This window comes from Piliocolobus tephrosceles, chromosome 15 (genome assembly GCF_002776525.5).
Source record: "Piliocolobus tephrosceles isolate RC106 chromosome 15, ASM277652v3, whole genome shotgun sequence".
NCBI lineage: Eukaryota > Metazoa > Chordata > Mammalia > Primates > Cercopithecidae > Piliocolobus > Piliocolobus tephrosceles.
The window spans coordinates 20,692,198-20,708,020 of NC_045448.1; the positions used below are offsets into that span (position 1 = coordinate 20,692,198).

Below are 15,823 nucleotides of genomic sequence, written 5' to 3' on the forward strand. Positions count from 1 at the left end.
CCATCTCAAAAAAAAAAAAAAAAATATATATATATATATATAAACCATCACAGAGGCTTGTTCCTTCAAGCCTTTTTTTTTTTTGGTCCTGATATTTGAGAGTGTCCTAGCCATGTTTTATCCTGAGTAAGAGATAATAAATGTCACACCTTCCTCTCACATAGCATAGCAGCCAAGAACCAAGTACCGGAGTCTCTGGCTCTCTCCTGTGGTGTTAGGGAAGGTAAATGTTAAGTAGTTATTAGCACAGTGCCTGCATAGTAGACACTCAAATTCTCTACCGTCATATGATTGTTGGATAAAATTTTGAAGATACAGAAAAGTAGAAGAGGCCACCAAAACCTCCCTTAATCTGGGAGTTTTTTTGAAAAATAATTTTTAAAAACTAATAAGGTATTATAAATTAGGTTTGCAGTTAAAAGAAACTCAGGTTTGCTTGATTTTTTTTTTTTTTTCCTTTTAGTAGAGGTAAAATGCACATAAAATAAAACCCCTTAAAAGTGGTTTGGTACACTCACCATGTTGTGTCACCACCACTTCTAGCTATTTCCACAACATCTTCCTCCAAAAGAAAATCTGGGACCCAAGCTTGATTTTTAAAACCAGATAGAAAGGGACCTGGTGAGCACTGGGACAGGCTTTGCATGTGAGGACAGGGGACCCAGACCCTAGCACACTCCCACCGTCCTATGCTCCAGCCTCACTTTGTGGGGACACCAGAGTCTGTACGGGGGGTTGGGGAGGGATGTCCCCACTGGCCATCCTGGACCTGGGTTTGTATCCATAGCCTCTGCTAGCATTTTTGGGGGAACAGTGAGCCCTAGCTTTCTCTGTATGGTGGTGGCACTTTACCTCTCTGGTCTGCAGTTTAATTTTCTGGAAATAAGACATTAAAAATAATACCATTGTTAGGGGATAGTTTGGGAATCACATGAAATAAGGCAGAGGGGAGTTTAAAAACCACGAAGCCCTTTGGGGCCTCCGAGCTGCTGTCACACTGGCCCCCAGCCCCTGGGGAGGCACAGGCTGAAGTCGGGGTGGTGAGATAGGATGGGAGCTGGCTGGGGCCCGTGCACCCTTCCCCTTCTCTCTTCCAGCCAGGACAGAGGTCACTCCCTCCTAAGGCATTGGAACTGACGTTGGGAGTGGCGTGGGCTCTGGGCTGATTTGACGTTTCAGAAACATCAGCTGACGGGTCTTCAGAGCTGAGTGCAGGCCAGTACTAGAGGCTGCATGACCCCGTTTCACTTTCCTCCTGTAAAAGCTCCTCATGAGAATAAAAATGAGATAATAGACGGAAAAACACGTTGGAAAGGGCCGCAGACAGTCCTAGTAGGAGAGGAAACAGAACCTGGTTTGGACATGGCTCCAAAGAGCCATTCGAGGCCAGTGTCACAGCAGGCTATCCCTTAGTTACATGTGTGCTTAATGTCTTTTTTAAGAAAATGCTCTATTTAAAAAAATTATTTGGGTGTCTCCTATAAAAAAAATTGTTAGTCTCCCCTCTGCAAAAAAGGGGCCTCCTTCCAGAATTGATTGCCCAGGGTCCATGTCTCACTTTTTATTTGATCAGGTGCTTTTATCTTTTATCTTTTTTCTTTTACTTTATTTTTCTTTTTTTTTGAGATGGAGTCTGACTCTGTCGCCCAGGCTGGAATGCAGTGGCGTGATCTTGGCTCACTGCAACCTCCACCTCCCAGGTTCAAGCGATTCTCTTGCCTCCGCCTCCCATGTAGATGGGACTACAGGTGCCCACCACCACACCCAGCTAATTTTTATATTTTTAGTAGAAATGGGGTTTCGCCATGTTGGCCAGGCTGGTCTCAAACTCCTGACCTCAAGTGATCTGTCTGCCTCAGCCTCCCAAAGTGCTGAGATTGCAGGCGTGAGCCCCGTGCTTGGCCATTTATCTTGTTTTCTAAGCTGCCTTGAGAGTGTGTGGCTGAAGGGCAGCACTGGCCATGTGGCTGTCCCAGCAGGTGTCTCCTCGCTGGACCTCAGCTTCCTCCTCTGCTGTGAAGTGAGGTGGAGGGATGCGCTGGTGACCGGAACCTGCTTTCTCTGTTGCCATCCCCTGGGAAGTTGTACCTTCTGTTATGAAGATGACCAGCCTCCTGCTAATGACAGTCATCTCCTGGATGGATGGGCAGCCAGCCATGGTCCAGGAGGGCAAGGCAGCAGTCCCTCAAGCACAGGCATCCCCTCTGCCTCCTCACTGGGGTGAGCATGTCCATATGTCAAAGGGCGCGTTGAGGCAACAGAGCATTCGGGTAATGCAAGGGTCTCAGCTTCCAGTGGCTTCGCTGCTTTAACCTCCCTGGCTCCAGTCTCCTGCAGGGGGGTAGTGGAGCCTGCCCTGCACTGAGGCCTTGTGGATTTGGAATTCTCGGTGCAGCCCTGGCATGCAAAGCATCCTCTTTGCCTCTGCCGAGCACATATCTGGCTTCGTAGGCAGTGCCATCATGCTTCCTTCTGGTGCGGGGCCGCCAGGGTGCACGCTGGCCTTGGTCCAGCCTCCCAGCTCTGTGGGCGTGTGAGGGTAGAGCAGGAGGCCCAGAAGAAAGAACTGGAGTTGTTTGTCTTTATTCCCACGTGACCACACTCCAGGGGTTAGTTGGGGACCTTGAGGGTTGCTAAGCACCCCAGCCGCCACCTGGCAACAGGTGGCACCCAGAAAACCCACTCAGCACACATCTGCTGCCAGGTGGAGCTACAGAACTGAGCCTCTCTGAGTAATACTCAGAATCACTTCCCAGGGATCGGAATGTGGTTGATGGAGGATGTGGGAGGATGGAGGGATGACGGGCAGGCCTGGGCTTCCTTCACACGCATCCTGCATGGTCAGCTGGCCCTGTGCCAGGTCCTCCCTTGGGGAGTCGAGGACCATCCACAGTCCCACCCTCAGACAGGAGGAGGCTGCAGCTGGCGCACATAGAGGGAGAGCCCAGGGCAGACTGCACAGGGTCTAGGGCGGAAAGCCATCCCCGTCTTCACCCATGGGACCTTGGGGAGCCGGCTGAGGTGGACGCTGGGTGGGTTTCCATTCAGGTGTTGGACTGCACAGAGAGCACAGCTGCCTCTCCCCACATCTCCTTCTGCTTTAACCCACATGCAGGGTCACCTGTGAGTAGGAAATGGTGTTTTTCCTTCGTGCTGGTCTTGCAGGGAAGAACTGCCCATTGACCACAAGCATCAGACCCCTCTCCTGGGAGCCCTGGAGCTTGGGATGCTGGGAGGCTGCCATTTCCTAAGCTCGGAGTATATCTCTTGCTTTTCTGAATGTCCTTCCTCTGTGACCTTTGCCCAAGCCTGGTCACTGTTTCCCTCAAGACCTTATGCTATGAAGACAAGGTGTCATCAACCCTGAGCCCTGTTCTTATAGGTGCTTGGTAGGGGGGGAGGGGAATCGGAGCCAGAGGCCGGTTGCCTCATGGCCTGGGGTTGGGCTTCTAGTGCCAGGCCCCACCATGCCACTGTTACCCTGGCAACAGTGAGGTCGGGGCTGGGGGACCACTAAGGGTGGGAAGAGGAGACGAGGCTGGTGTCTAGTGGGAGGGCTGTGCCTCTGCCTCTGGATCCATAGCTGCTCTGCGTCTTGCTCATTGCACCACGGCTGCATCATAGCTTTCTCGGCGTCTAATATAATGGTTCCAACCCACTGTCTGTTTCACAGGGGACACAGACAGGTGCCCACCCCCAATATCAGCCTTGCGTTGTAATCGCTATCTTAACTTCTTCACAGAACCACCCACAAAGATATCTAGTATTTTTAGTTTTTCTTTTAGCCTCAAATGCCTCTCAGTGTGAGAAAAGCCAGGTGTGTTCCCCATGATGTGAAGTAGGCACTGGTCCTTCTGTTGGTTCCAGCTCTCACCTCCTGGATGTCACAGAATGCTCTTCATTTCAACATTCCAGGACTTAGCAAAACAAATCCACATTTTAGATAATGCAGATGATGAACCCAAAGAAAACAGGTTGTCCTAAAGCAGTGGTGGGTTCCTGGTGGCGGTGGGAGGATGTTGGCTGTGGACATGAGCAGAGCTGGTGAAGACAGTCCTGACGGCCCATGGATGGGCTGTGTGGCCTCTGAGCCGGGCTCTGCTGGGCTGTGGCAGGCCGTAAGCCTTTGCCACATCCTCCAGCAGAATTTTTCTCCAAACAGTTGTAGAATTGCTGGAGAATTGTAGAGTTGTAGAATTGTCCATTGTGGCCAGTGTTGTGGTGCATTTTATATTTATCTGGCTGTAAGAATGAGGTTTTGTTAGTAATAAGTGTAGTTTTATCGAACGTTTACTTTGTGCCAAGCCCTGGATGGTGTTTTCATTTTTTTATTCCGTTTAATATGAGATCTCTCATTTCCTAGCTGGCACTTCCTCCTGGCTCTATTTGAGATCTGCTTACAGGAAGAATCAGTTAGGTCGTCCTTGGACCATAGCTGGCCTGTGGGTATCTGTTTGACCTTCCCAGAGTGTTAACATTTTCTATTACTTAAACATTTGTACATTCTAGATAAAAACCTGGATTTTTGACTCACTTAGAAAATGGAATGATCTGGCAACAAAGGCTGCGAGTAAGACTTGCATTCCCACTCTAGCTAGGTCACTGAGCTAAGTACTTACCTCCTCTTGAGCCCAGAGGCCAACACCAGATGTGGCAAGACCTTATCTCTACAAAAAACTTAAAAATATATATCCAGGCTTGGTGGTGGTGTGCACCTGTAGTCTCAGCTGCTTGGGAGGTTAAGGCAGGAGGATCACCTGAGCCCAGCAAGATCAAGGCGCAGTGAGCTGTGATTGCACTTCAGCACTCCCGCCTGGGAGACAGTGGGAACCTGTCTCAAAAACAAACAAAACCATTCAGACCACAAGTATTTCAGGCACTTTTCTAGGTACTGGGGATACAGTTGTGACGGAACAGATTCTACTGCGGGCAACACACATTAAACAGATGAGTATGTGCTATGTCAGGAGCTAGGAAGGGCTGTGGAGAAAAAGCAGAGGAAGGAGTTTAGGGGTGCCACGGGTAAAGGTGGAAATTTTGTCTGTTTAATTTAATTTTCTTGGGCCTTTATGCCCAGGGTGGTACTGAGTTGCTGCATCTGGGTCAAGGACAGAAGCAGGTGGTGTTTGCTTCTGTGGCAGACATTGCAAGCGCACTTCCCGCCAATCACAGATACGAACCCTCTGCATCTTTCTCAACACAGGGCTCCAGGCAGCTGCTCTCTGCCCATCAGAGTTGGCACAGCACTTGTGACTACAGTGTTCTAGAACTGCACTAGGTAGCAATATGGTAGCCACTTGTCATATGTGGCTATTTAAATTAATTAAATTTAATTAAATTTTAAGTCACTTTCAGTAGCACTAGCCACATTTCATGCACTCAATAGCTAAATGTGGCTGGTGGCTGTCATATTGGACAGCAAAGATACAGACCATTTCTGTGATTGCAGGAAGTTCTGTTAGCGCCGTCCTAGAGGATGGTGGCTTGCCCCCTGGGCCAGGTCTCCTAGTTGACAGCTCGTTAACTCATCAAACCTCTAAGGAGTACCTGCTCTTTGCCAGATATTCATGGTGAGGGCTCCAGGTACCACACACGTGGCCATCTTTGGGCCCAGTGGGCTGTCTCCTGAGACTGCAGTCACCTTGGCCCACACGGTGGCCCCTGTCTCTGGGGACTGCACAGGAGGCCAGGCCAGTGACCTGAAGTCCCACGTGTTCAGCGTCCCCTCTCCCGCTCTGGCAGGGTAAGGGCTCTGTGTGATTTCCCGCACTGTTCCAGATGACATGGCCTGTTGGCTCGTTAGTCTGGCTCTGCCAACACTGAGATTAAATGTGGCCCTGCTTCTCTTGGGGCCTGTTGATCTGGGGACTCTGGGGACACTGGCCTGGTGCCTGTTCTCATGCTGGAGGTCTTGTTTCCAAATATGCTGACTTTTAAAGTTAGGCAGCTCCTCCCTCCTCTACATTCCCACAGCATTTGGCTGAACACTGAAGAACTCCAGCCCTGGGAGATGAGTCTATCCCCATGTGACCATTGCCCCACCCATCCAAGCTCTTTGGAGTGCTGTTTACCTTTGACCTTCCCAGCATTTAGCTCAGGGACATGCATCGATGACCAGTGACTGTTCTTCGAGTGACTGAGGTGGTGAACATATCCCTTGGGCAGGGGCAGCACACATGGGCCCCCTCGTCTAAATGGCGGCAGTATTGGAGTTTCCAGATTTCACACAGTGTGGTCCTTCGTCCCCTCATTAGGGAGAGGTGAGCTGTTTGGGCTCTGGCCTCCCAAAGTTACTAGGCCCGGTCCTTCTCTTCATTCCCTGCCTCCCACAGCCACCTCTGCTTGGGTAATCAGGCCATGATGGATACCCTGGTGGGGTGCAGTGACTTTTTGGCTTCCAAATTGGCTGGACACTCTAAGAATCTGGATTACTCGGGACCAAGACAGACTGGTTTGTGAAACATCTGTGAGTATGCTCACAGCCTGTGACGGGTTACAGTGACATGTATTTGTTGTGTGTACTCAAGCACATGGCATTTATGACACGTGAATACACGGACACACCCACCAGACAAGCAGACTTCATATACATGCCTCATGCAGACACTGTAGACAGTAGACACGTACATGCAGATGCACGTGTGTACATGTGCAAGCACTCACACATGCACACACACACTCCACGTTCACACTCACTCCCAGCCACCTGAGCACTGTGGGTCTCTCTCAACCTATCTCCCTCTTACAAGGATGTTGTAGAAACTTAGCTTCTCACCAGCCAACCTCATTTATCCAAATCCCTCCTGGCCTCCTTGCTGTAATTAACTCCTGAATGCCTCATCAGAGCCTCAGCTGTAACAGCTCGGAGGCCTGGCCGCTTCCTTCCACCTCGGTCCTGAGCCAGTGCGAACCAAGGCCTGGCAGGAGTCACCCCTGAGTAGAAGGGGGCTTGGGTGGTTCCTTCTCGGAGCCCTGTGGAGGCCATGCTGACAGATTGCCCTGGGGTGGTGGGGCTCACAGCCCACCTGAGAAACTCAACAAATCTGCTTTCGGCTGAGATCCCAGCCCAGCGGGCCCGGCATCTTGCCCCAGGTCCTTCTCCACCCTCCACCCCACCGCAGGCCTGCACGTTACCCAGGGCAGCCAGGTCCTTCTCCACCCTCCAGCCCACCGCAGGCCTGTGCATTGCCCAGGGCAGGCCTGGTTGCTTCTTCCCAGGATCTGGGCAGGTTCTTGCTTTACCCAGGAACTTTCAGGGCTTGTTGTTTTTTCTCTGGATGTTGATTCTTTTCCCAGAGAGGGCCAGGGCCTTGACTTTTATTACCATGCTGTATTTTTAGGATAACCATCAAGGACTTGAGGGCTGAAGAGCCTGAAGACTTTACTCTCCTTCCTCTCTATGCAGAGCCACATCTCGGCACCCAGGCCTCAACCCCAGGGTTGGCCACACCCCCCTCCTCCGGGCCAGCCTTCCACCCGTGCTTGGCTCCTCCCACGGTCTTCTTCTGGGAATGGGAGTTTACCACCTCTCAGGGCAGCACAGTCTTTGAACTGTTTGACTCTTAAAAATTCTTCCTTCTCTGACAGCAACACCCTGTTCCCCAGCAGCCTTTCCTCATTAGCTTTCTCTCTTGGGGCCTCCAAAGCAAGTCTTGTCCCTTTTCTTCACAGCAGCTTTCCTCGGACTTAAAGACAGCTTCCTAAGAAGAAGTGGGTAGGAGGACCTGGGGCTAAGGACACAACCTGGTTGAGCCCGGACCGGGGCCCTTATTTTCTGTGACACAGCCCAGAGCCAAGGGGCTTGTTCAGGCAGCTACTTTATGCTGGGAATTCATTTTATTTTTTTAGGGATGGAGTGTCGCTCTGTCACCCAGGCTAGAGTGCAGTGGTGCGATCTCAGTTCACTGCAGCCTCTCTCTCCCGGGTTCCAGCGATTCTTGTGTTTCAGCCTCCCAAGTAGCTGGTATTACAGGTGCCCGCCACCACGCCCTGCTAATTTTTGAATTTTTAGTAAGGATGGGGTTTCACCATGTGGCCCGGGCTGGTCTTAAATTCCTGACCTTAAGTGATCCACCCACCTCAGCCTCCCAAAGTGCTGAGATTACAGGCATGAGCCACCATGCCCGGCCCGGGAATTCATTTTAAATCTAACAGCATCTCAAATGCTTTACCCCCCGCAATATTGGTACACTCTGCCTCTCCCATTGTTTTCTCCTGCAGTTGGTTTTGGGGACTCAAGTAGAGACTATGACCTCTATCCCTTTTGAATTTCATCCTGTATGTTGCACCAGATTTCAGCAGAGCAAAAACCATGTGAGCCACTTGTCCCAGTGACACACCAACCACACATTTCTAAATACAACCTCTGTATCTTCTGAGAAGTTCATCTTCTGGAGGGATTTACACTTTAAACAAAGAGGCCTAAGGGACCCCCCCCCCCTTTTTTTTTTTTTTTTTGAGACAGAGTCTCACTCTGTTGCCCAGGCTGGAGTGCAGTGGCGCGATGTCGGCTCACTGCAAACTCCGCCTCCTGGGTTCACGCCATTCTCCTCCCTCAGCCTCCCGAGTAGCGGGGACTATAGGCGCCTGCCACCACGCCCGGCTAATTCTTTTGTATTTTTAGTAGAGACCGGTTTCACCGTGTTAACCCGGATGGTCTCAATTTCCTGACCTCGTGATCAGCCTGTCTCGGCCTCCCAAAGTGCTGGGATGACAGGCGTAAGCCACCACGCCCGGCCGAGACACCCATTTTATAGATGAGGAATGAAGCCCCCAGGGTGAAGTGCCCGCCCGGGGCATGGGGGCCTTTGCAGCCAAACCCCAGACCAGTGAGCTTTGCTCTATTCCCCAAACCCTCGGGGTGATGTGGCCGCTCCTCTGACAGATGTTCTGATTTTAAACATGCTTTGTTTCTTCAGCAAAGCCACCTTTGGGATTAGTCATTAATATCTTACCTCAATGGATACTCCTCTGTTTAGTCCAGGCCATCAGATAAAAAGTTTCAAATGAAGGAAGGGTCCTTTTTCCATAGTCCGGTTCTCTGGAACCCTGCCACCTCCCCAACCGAAAGTCACAGTTCAAGAGTGAAGCCACCACAGGCCACAGCTTCAAGACGCCACAGCCTGAACAGGTGCAGTCCTGGGAGAAGTGGCCTCTGTGTCAAGTAATTTTTATAAAGGAGAGACAACACCAAAGGGGCCTGAAATTGATCACAAGAATTCACACCATGATGAATATCACCATTCAATTGTGTGCTGATTATTATATATCCTTATTCAATGGCTATATTCATTGTATATACAGGTTCAGAATATACTTTTTCAGTGTGTATGAATAGTGATGTTCACTGATGGGCATTGAATAGCGATGGAATGTCCAGTGCCAGGAGCTTTCAAGAGGTCGGGCACACTGGCCGGGCATGTGGCTCACGCCTGTAATTCCAGCAGTTTGGGAGACCAAGGTGGGCAGATCACCTGAGGTCAGGAGTTTTGGACCAGCTTGGCCAACATGGTGAAACCCCATCTCTACTAAAAATATAAAAATTAGCCGGGTGTGGTGGTGGGCACCTGTAGTCCCACCTATTTGGGAGCCTGAGGCAGGAAATCACTTGAACTCGGGAGGTGGAGGTCGCAGTGAGCCGAGATTGCGCCATTGCACTCCAGCCTGGGTGAGAGTGACTCCGTTCTGAAAATCACACTATAAAACAATTGTGACAATAAAAAAGGATTATAGGAAAAGAAAACTTACAAAGAATATGGAAGCTGCCAAGTAACCTCTGCCCCCTGGGCACTGCCCTGCTGCACCTTCCCCTGCAGCAGCTCCTCACAGTGGGGTCCTGCGCCATCCCTGGGCTTCGGGAACGGGGCTAGGTCGCTGCACGTCATGTCCTGAGGCACACAGCCATTTCCACCTCAAAGCGCGTCACACTGGCTTTGAGGGTCACGTTTTCTGCTTCTTCCTTACCCCCTCCAAGTCCTCAGTTGCAGGTTTTGCCTCCTAGTTTGATATGGCTGGAGGCAGTGCCTTTAGTAGGTAGACTCTTAAGAATGTACAAATAACACCCCTCCACACATGCACACATGTGCACACACACACACGCACGCGCACCCTGCAGCTGCTCCTTTCCCCTAAGTTTCTTTTCCTTCAAATCTTGTTTCTCAAGAGACACTTCTCAAACCTCAAGTGCATGTATGTTCCTCAAGGTCCGTGGCTTCCCCCACCCTGATGAGCACGGGTAATGCTGAAGCCACAGCCCCACCAGCCACACTCTGGGTAGGGCAGCCTGAAGTCCTGGGGATGGGCTCAGCTGAACCAGGACTGCGCCCCCCGCACAGGCTTGGCCACTTCATGTGGCAGTGACGAGGGCAACCTGAGTTTCCATGGGCGTCAGCAGCTCGGGTCCTCGGGCAGTGGCTCCTGGCGCATGGAGAGGCAAGCAGGGGCCTCCTGTGGGCGTTGGGGAGCAGCAGGCCTCTGTGGAGGTCCAGGGCTGTCCTGGATTCAGGCTCCTCACATTCAGCCCAGTTAGGTACTTTCTGAGTGCATGGGAGCCACTCATGCCTGCTCTGAGACAGGGATTTGCCACATGGGCCCCTCCTCTCCTCAGCCTGTGAGGAGGAGCTCGGGGCAGTGAGGCCAGGGGGGATGGGTGACCCACCAGTGTCCTTAGGCCACAGGGTGGGGATGGAGCCATGGAGGCAGCACCCTCCTCTTCCTCCTCCTCCTCTTCTCTGCTCAATGTGGGTCCCAGGGAGGATTCCAGGAGCCGCCGCCACCACTGCCCCTGTACCCCCACCCCTGCCTGGTGTCTGGCAGTGGCAGCCACTGGATGCCTTTGAGGACATCAGATGCCATGGGGACAGTGGATTGCAGAGGAAGAGCAGATCGGGGTGCTGGGAGACACATCAGAGGCTGTTGCAAGTTCCCCCCGAGGCAGCCGCAGGGCCATTTCTGTGAGGAGGACCCACTGGGAGGGGCTGCCTGATTCCCAAGGCCGGAGCAGCATGGAGCCCTGGGGAGGGTGTCCAGAGCCAGAGCCGCACTGTCAGGGCCTCTCTGTGTTATAAAACACCAGGGCTTCAGTCTGGGTCCTGCTGCTTGCACAGAAAGCCAATCACTGTGACAGCAATTATTGCCAAGGAATAAGGCTTTAATCGGGTGCTGCGGTAGGGAAGATGGGAGCTCAGTCCCGAATCCATCTCTCTGACTTACTAAATCCGGGGTTTACACGGCAGGGAAGACATGGAACAATGTGGGATACACTAGGAATGAGGGGTCCTGAGTCTCATTATCTGCATATGGTGATCTGGTTGGTGAGTTATTCAGTAGTTCATTTGAGAGGCCTGAAGGTCCTTTCCTGAGGAAGGAACTCAGATAAATAGAAGTTTTAAGCCTTAAGAAGGATACATTTCTATGTTTATTTAAAATAACAGTCTATGGGACTATTGGAAAGGTTTTAACCAATGCTCCTGGGCACTGGGGGGACCTTCACATCTGTAGCAGAACAACATTAAAGCAGATGAGATAACTGGGGTGGGAAAAGCACAGAAACTCACCCATTCCGGGGGTCTCAGAGCCCTGGATTCAGGGTCTGCCACTAACCCTTCGGGATGTGTAACCGACAACTTCATCTCTCTGTGCCTAGGTTTTGTCATATGCAAAACTGAGACACTATTATACATATATGATAATACAGGGTCGATACAGAAGTTTTTACAAAGGAGAGGGATGATTTTGACTGGATGGATAGTGTCTATCACCTGGTGGGGTGCTGTGTTCATGAGAGCTACAGAGTGAGGCCAGCCCAGCGTGACCGTTCTGTCATTTGGCTCCCTAGGAGGGCCACTGCCTTCCCCCACCCCCGTTTTGGCTGTGGGTCTCCTTAGTTCGTGCCTGGCCATAGGTTCCCCCTTCTCAGGTTATGTCCAAGCTGACGAGGAAATCGGGAGCCAAGCCTAAAAACTATGGTCCTTCCAGAGAAGCCGAGGTCAGGGATAGGAGCACAGCTGGAGGCAACAGGAAGTTCCATATTTATTCCAGTTTAAAAAGTATTTTTAAAAACAACAACCACCAGCACCCTATAGCAACTTGGAAAAAACGTTGCAAGTTTTCCCTTAATTCGGTCTTCCAAGTGAAATGAGCCTTTTTTCTTTGCATATAACCACCTGCCGGCCGCGGTGGCTCAAGCCTGTAATCCCAGCACTTTGGGAGGCCGAGACCATCCTGGCTAACACAGTGAAACCCCGTCTCTACTAAAAAATACAAAAAACTAGCCGGGCGAGGTGGCGGCGCCTGTAGTCCCAGCTACTTGGGAGGCTGAGGCAGGAGAATGGCGTGAACCCAGGAGGCAGAGCTTGCAGTGAGCTGAGATCCGGCCACTGCACTCCAGCCTGGGCGACAGAGCGAGACTCTGTCTCAAAAAAAAAAAAAAAAAACAACCCTTTTGCCTTTATTTCTATGCACACAAAGATCCTGGCGTCGGCTTCACGGAATACAATTTTGCCCTGCTCTTCTCTCTGTACTTTATTGTTGCCATGATAAACAGTACTGTTGTTTCATTATGGTCATTCTTAAGGTTGTAGAATCTTCCATCCAGAGGATGTGTCATTTTTGTTAGCCGTTTGCTGGGTTCCACAAGTGTTAAGTCAAGCTGCAATGCAGATCACCTTCTACGTTTATCTTTACTTCTGTTGGATTTGGGGGGATAAATTCTCAGAAGAGCTATTAATGGGTCAAAGACTTGGAACATTCTTGTGACTCTTGGAACATATAGCAACTGCTATCTTTGGAAGAGCAGGCTCTGCCTCCATGCTGGGGAGACCAAGCCACATGGATCATCCCTGGGGCCCTGAGCAATCCTAGGCTGCTATGGGTGGCCTCTCTCCCCTGCATTCCTGTCCCCTGCTGTGGGACCCATTTGACAAGTCACCTGGATCCCAGCCTCCTTCCTTCCCCAGGAACACAAATGAAGGGATGTCGTAGTCTTTAGCCAGGGCCCTGGAATGGTAATCAGGGATCTTCTGTGTGTGTATGAGCATTTTTCTAGAAGGTCCGTAGCTGGCATCACGCACTCATGAAAGGGGCCGGGATCCGGGAAAGGGTTTAGAATCTCTGAACTCTAAGGGCAAACAAGGTCAGCACCAATCGAGAGGCACCAACAAAGTGGGTATCAGTGAGGGGGGAGGAACAGGCACCCCTGGGCAGGGGCCAGGGGCTCTCTGGACAGGTGACATGTGAGGTGGGGGTCGAAGGTGTGGGGAGGGAGGGATGTTCCACAGAGAGTGACGCCAGAAGCAGAGGACAGGGAGGGGTACCGAGAAGAGGAAACAGTCTAGCTCGTCTACCCTGAGGGGCCGCAGGGAGCGCAGTGGGGGACAGGACTAGAAAGACAGGCCAGTGCCACGGTGAGGGGGACCGGGGCGCCACTGAGGGTGCTGGGCACCAGTGTGACACAGCTTAGAGGACATCCAGACGCCATGCCGAAGGTGGACTGAATCAGAGGAGCCAGCCGGCACCAGGAGACACATTCAGAGGCGGTTGCCAGAGGCCCTGAGGCTTGGGGGTGGCGGGGGGAGGGCCCCTTCCTCCCATGGGCCTTCACCTCCCAGACCCTCCTTCTCCCTTCCCCTCTGTCAAGTTCCGCGTGTCCTTTCTTCCGCATGCACTGACGTCTTGTTTAAAACCCGTCTTGTTACCAGAATGACTCCAGGTGGACTGTTGGCCTGCTTCACTTTTTGAGGCTGACTATAAGGTTTCCACAAACCACAGAGGGAATTCGCAGCCTGAATTTACAACCATAGCTCCTTTCTTGTTCTTTAAGTTTGATATTCATTGATTTTCTGCTTTCAGAACTCATATGTGCTCTTAGCAAAGGTTACGGAAATATATAATGGAAAAAAATGGAAATTCCCCTGTCCCACCCCGAGAGAGAAGCTCATGGCTGCTTCACTCATGTGGCCCTTCCAAGGCTCCTGTTTTGGGCTCCAGGGCTGCCCTGGTTTTGTGCCTCTGCCGCTACTTTTGTTCTGTATTGGTAGACAGTCTCAGAGATCCAAGCCATGCCAGGAGGAGGCAGGTGTGGGTCACCCCCGAGGAGGCTCAGCAGTGTCTGGAGGGGAACCAGTACTGTGGTCAGGGGCATGGAACTCCCACAGGACTGGATTGGACTCTCGGGTCCGCAAGGTTCCAAGGGAGCCTGGAGAGGATTTTCTGACGGGACAGAGCTCTGAGGTAGACCCGGGGCGGCGGGGAGGGGAGGGGCGGGCAGGAAAGGCCTATGTGGGCTGTGGCTGCAGAAGCCACTGCATGTAGGCTGGGAGGGAGGCCAGTACGGCGCTGTGATGTTCTTAAACCTCGCGTTCTACGTCCCTCCCTGCCCGCACACCTGACCGCACCTCCCCACACTCCTCACACATCTGCGCCCTCCTCCCCCAAGCAGCACCCTGAATGCATACGTGGCTGGGGGTGCTGAGACTCAAATGGAAGGCAGGACCCTTCCTTGTGTCCCCTTCGTTGTCCCACCTGCAGTAAGCAGAGCTCCCGAGGCCGGGCTGAACGACCCAGAGGGTTTGTGCCGACCCTGGCACATCTCACTGGCACTCAACCGAAAAACTTCTGGCCAACTTCAAAACCCAGAGGAACATTAGACCCTGTCTTTCTGAGCCACCTGCTGTCTCCACACCCTCAGTCACTCAGTCACACTTTCTATCATGTGACAGTAGGAACAGCTAGACTACGGTGAGCGCTTCCTGTGGGCCAGGCACTGTTCTAAGTGCGTGCCGGCAATGAATCGTGTCCTTTCTGCTTTCCTGCCTAGGAAACCAAGGCACAGGGAGGTTTAGTAACCTGCCTGGTAACCACGGTGAGTGTGGGCAGGGCAAGGGGCTGAGCCAGGCCAGCACCCATGATCCTGACAGCTGCCTCCTCCTGCCCCGAGAGCCTCAAGCGCACCAGGACCGCACACTCCAGTGCGGGCTGGGATCCCAGGGATTACTGACCAGAGAAACCCAGCCCCAGCCCAGTGGGTGCTGCCTCCCACCCGCCTCCTCCAGACTTCTCAGCTCTGCCTGCCCCTCAGGACTCCCAGCAGCGTCTGCCTTAAGAGACAGCTCTCAAGGGTTGATAGGGCCCTATCTCTGGCTTTTCTTGAAAACCTTCCCAGAGGCTCATCTTTTCTGCAAGCCCAGAGCTTTTTTCCACAATGTCTGGTTAGTTAGGTTTCGAGATGGGTCCTCGGGTCCCACCGAGCTCTCCTCCCCCCATTTCTTTGCATTGGGCATCCTCTTGCCACACTCGTCTGGCAGAGGGAGGGGAGTTGCCAAGCACCAGGGTTGCCCAGGTTGCTCTTCCTGGGCTGCAGGGCCCTGGGAGAACTTCCCGGGCTTAGGTGGAACCAGGGCAGGACGCACTGGGGTTACTTTGGCTTCTCACTCCTGAGCTGTAATGCCACACTCGAGGTTAACAGTGAAGAGATATCGCTGTGGAAATGGAAGAATAAGAGTGTCTTAGTCCACATTCATGCTGCTGATAAAGACATACCCAAGATTCGGAGGAAAAAGCTGTTTAATTGGACTTACAGTTCCACATGGCTGGGGAGGCCTCGGAATCATGGTGGGAGGTGAAAGGCATTTCTTATGTGGTGGCAACAAGAGGAAATGAGAAGCAAAAGCGGAAACTCCTAATACGCCCATCAGATCTCGTGAGACTTATTCGCTATCGTGAGAATAGCACGTGAAAGACTGGCCTCCATGATTCAGTGACCGCCCTCTGGGTCCCTCCCACAACATGTGAGAATTCTGGGAGATAGAATTTAAGTTGAGATTTG

At 52.0% G+C, this 15,823-nt stretch overlaps 1 protein-coding gene across 2 annotated transcripts in view; it reads left to right on the forward strand.

Annotated features, from left to right (window-relative positions):
* The window catches only part of ADCY3 (adenylate cyclase 3), a 105,549-nt gene that overhangs the window by 61,867 nt on the left and 27,859 nt on the right, over window positions 1–15,823 (forward strand). The gene's annotated exons all lie outside the window — the stretch shown is intronic.